The following is a 4,262-nucleotide window of genomic DNA, read 5'->3' as shown; positions in this document are numbered from 1 at the left end:
GATGAGCAACAGAGAGACATTCAGCCTTGTCAAATGAAAATTAACTTCCTAAATGTTTGTGAGTAATTCAAGGGCAGCAGAAAATATTAGCTTAGAGCAGCAGCCTTTTTTTGTTTGGATCTTTACCCATTGCTCCTTCCTAATGATGCTCACTAAAGTTTACCAACAAAACACTTTGAAACATTTATTCACTCACAGTCTACAGATTACAAATAGCAGCTGAGCTTTCATTGGGTGTTTTCAATATTACAGAGGGGTAGAACTAGTTTTTATGAGCACTAGAGTTTAAATGTTCTAAATACAAATCAAATGTTTCCAGCGGTCAAATAAACAACTGTTACTAAATCTATGGGTAAAACTGGAATATATTTCATAGTAGGAAGGCAGGTTCTAGGGGGCATTAGCTTCTTCTGCCCCTTGAGGGTGTTATTAGTTCAAATCACTCATCAGTTGTACCCTGTTGTTTAATCTGAATGAGTACATGTAATATGAACGTTGCTGTGGATAGCGTTGCCCCTTTCTAGTCTGAAAAGTGTTTATTGCTTTGATAGTAGAAAAATAAATCATATGCACTGAGCTAATAAAATGTTACAGGTGCTGTCACTGCATATTGAAATCCAAAGATATGTAAATGTATTGAATTTGCATGACAAGGTTTTGGTAGTGGGAAGAGCTACAGGGGTGGCTTCTGTGGGAAGCTACTAGAAGCTTCCCCTGTGTCTGACAGAACCAATGCCAGCTGGCTCTGAGACAGACCCACTGCTGGCCAAGGCCGAGCCCACCAGTGATGGTGGTAGCACCTCTGGAATAACATAGTTAAGAAGGGGGAAAAAAGAACTGTAGTGGGAGAGAGGAGTGAGACTGTGAGGAGAACAGCCCTGCAGACACCCAGGTTACTGCAGAAGGAGGGCAGGAGGTGCTCAGGCGCCAGAGCAGAGATTCCCCTGCAGCCCATGGTGCAGACCATGGTGAGGCAGGCTGTGCCCCTGCAGCACATGGAGGTTCATAGTGGAGCAGATATCCACTGGGAAGGACCCTGCAGGGGACCAGGGGGATTCCTGAAGGAGGCTATGACCCTATGGGAAACCTGCACTGGAGCAGGATCCTGGCAGGACCTATGTCCCTGTGGAGATAGGAGCCCATGCTGAAGCAGAAGAAGAGTGCGAGGAGGAGGAGTGGCAGATGGACTGACCACAACCCCTGTTTGGAGAGAAACTTAATGAGGATCAAGAAGGGCAAGTGTAGGGTACTGCACCTGGGGAGGAAGAACCCCAAGTACCAGCACAGGCTGGGGGCTGACCTGCTAGAGAGCAGTTCAGCTGAGAAGGGCCTGGCAGTATTGGTGGATGGTAAGTTGACTATGAGCTGGCAGTGTGCCCTTGCAGCCAGGAGGGCCAATAGTATCCTGGGGTGCATAGGGAGGAGTGTGGCCAGCAGGTCAAGGGAGGTGATCCTCCCCCTCTACTGACCCTGGTGAGGCCACATCTGGAGTGCTGTGTCCAGTGCTGGGCTCCTCAGTACAAGAAAGACAAGCTGCTGGTGGAGGGGGTCCAGAGGAGGCCACAAAGGTGATTAGGGGTTTGGACCATCTCTCAGGAGGAGAGATTGCAGGAGCTGGGCCTGTTTAGTCTAGAGAGGAGAAAACTGAGAGGGGATCTCATTAATGCATGTAACTATCTCAAAGGAGGGTGCCAGGAGGACGGTGTCAGACTCTTTTCAGTGGTGCCCAGCAACAGGACAAGGAGCAATGGCCATAAACTAAAACACAAGAGGTTCTACCTCAACATGAGAAAGAACTTCTTTATGTTGAGGGTGGCAGAGCACTGGAACAGGCTGCCCAGGACGGTCGTGGAGCCTCCCTCTCTGGAAACATTAAAAGCCTTCCTGGACCTGTTCCTGTGTAACCTGCTCTAGGTGGCCTTGCCTTGGCAGAGAGGTTGGACCAGATGATCTCCAGAGGTCCCTTCCAACCCTAATGATTCTATGATTCCTCATACCCCTGCACCACTGGGGAGAAGGTGGACAATTTGGGAGTGCAATTGAGCCCGGCAAGACTTTTCCCAAGTCCAGTCTGTTTTGCCTGTGATGGTAACTGGTGAGTGATCTCTCCCTGTCCTTATCTGGACCCATGAGCTTATTGTTCTATTTTCTCTCTCCTGTCCAGCTAAGGAGAGGAGTGATAGAGCGGCTTTGGTGGGCACTTGGCATTCAGCCAGGGTCAACCCACCACAGTAATGAAATAGACCTGATTATGTCCATGAGCATTCCAAGGGATATCTGTGGACTCCTGTAATCAATTATCTCTACTGCTCAATAAGAAAACAACAACAATGAATAGCCTTAAACTTCAGCAGGAGGGAGAAACTGCTTATTTCAAGAATAATCAGAGAGCTTTTCACTCTGGTGGTGAGACATATGAATAGATAAATTTGTCCCTTGCACTTTCGAATCCATTGTCAGGTTGAGGGTTCAACCACTGAATCTGCTTTTTGTATGGACAAGCTATGAAGGGAGGACTGGAGCAGGAAAGAGCAAGCGATAGCTTGTGTTCAGAAATAAAGGTGTAGTGGAAGAACACAGTGACTTTACAGCAAATATCTTCCATGTGTTCAAAATATTAAGTACCAACCTAAGGTAGCCTAGCTTTTCCATGACTGATAAGAATCAGTTTCAGTTATGAGAAAAATGGATCCCAAATTTAAATTTTATTTTTGTGACTCCTTAAAATAGAGGATAAGATATTTGCCAAGTTTCAAACTCTACAAAGTCAACTCAGCCCTCTTATGAGCAATTATGCAATAGCAGAGGCTGCCAAGGGCTGTTTTGTAACCAGTATCACTGGAATATGCAAGACTCAACAAGATGCTTATCTATCAGGAGAGGTGTAGGATTAGTGAAATTATGCTGCAGGAGGCTTGGGTTTAGATAGCATTTGAAATACTACAGGCTGAAATTTTTCCTAACCCAGATGATTCTAGGAACACATTGTAAGAGCTGTTACATAGTGGGATCAGCATTAAAAAGAAAAGGTATATATTTTTTTAAATATTTTTTATATTTTTGTAAATTTTTATTCTTTCTTGCAAAAGTTCATTTGTTGCCAGCATTAATACATTTTGCATTAAATGTCGGATGTTAAAAGGAAAAAAGAGCAGAAAAATTACACATGTACAGAGTTTAATTATGATTAATCTTTAGTAATGATCATTGGCTGTTTTCAGGTAACAGAAACTCTTCATAACCATTTCTCTATGAGAAGAATAGGTGATCTGGAATTGGCTACTTGAGGTCTTTTTGCACCAAAACAGATTAATGCAGTATCGCATAAGTGATTCTCTGGCATTTACTGAGAAACACAGTGTTTTCAAAAACTTCTGTCCCTGAGACAGAGCCTTTAGTTTGGAAGTTTCATCCTGTATAGGACTGCACAGCCATGGTTAGCATTCTTATGGGTCTGGTTGTAGCTTCTGGGCAATGGATGTGTGAGGGCCATTGTCCTTTACTGAGAACGCTGGCTTCAGTGAGGCAGTGTGTTATATTAACCCTATATAGAATGGGTCCAAGGAGCTTTTAATTTCTGGGGAGGTAAGATAAACTTCCCAACCTGATCTATTTGTGAAACTGTGCGTCTTACAAACATTCTAGAATCATAGAATAATTTAGGTTAGAAGGGAGCTTTGGCATTCATCTAGTCCAAACCGCTGCACAAAGCAGGGTGAACATCTCAGTCAGACCTTGTGGTGAAGAATGAAAGAACACCAGAACAGTTCATAGCCAGTATTGCACAGGAAATATATGACCAATCCAAAATTCCCAGTGAGTCCTAGAAAGGTGAAACGGCTTTTGTGGATGCTGACTTGATGGACACTCCTCAAACATACTGAACACCACTCATCCACTTTGCACTTACATACACCACTAACACCGATTTTTACCACTTCTTCCTGGAAATCCAGTATTCCTCTGTTCACAATGCTATCATATCTTTGCTATTCCAATTTATTTTATTTTTTTGTATTGTTTTCTTGGCTTTATTTTCTATTTTTATTTTCTCCTTATAATTTTTAAGGAAAAAAATAATGTGTAGTTTAAATATCGCTGAAGCAATGATTTCTGCCCTGCTTTCAATTTCATTGTAGTGTGGTCTCCAAAATTCCATGATTTTTCAGATCCAGTTAAACTTCTGGTTTGTATATGATATCTCAAATAGGGCAGGTATGTGTAAGGAGAATGAAGGTACATGTGAAAGAAAGGTCTTGTAG

Source organism: Strigops habroptila, chromosome 1, assembly GCF_004027225.2.
Source record: "Strigops habroptila isolate Jane chromosome 1, bStrHab1.2.pri, whole genome shotgun sequence".
NCBI lineage: Eukaryota > Metazoa > Chordata > Aves > Psittaciformes > Psittacidae > Strigops > Strigops habroptila.
Note: the sequence above shows the minus strand (reverse complement) of the source record.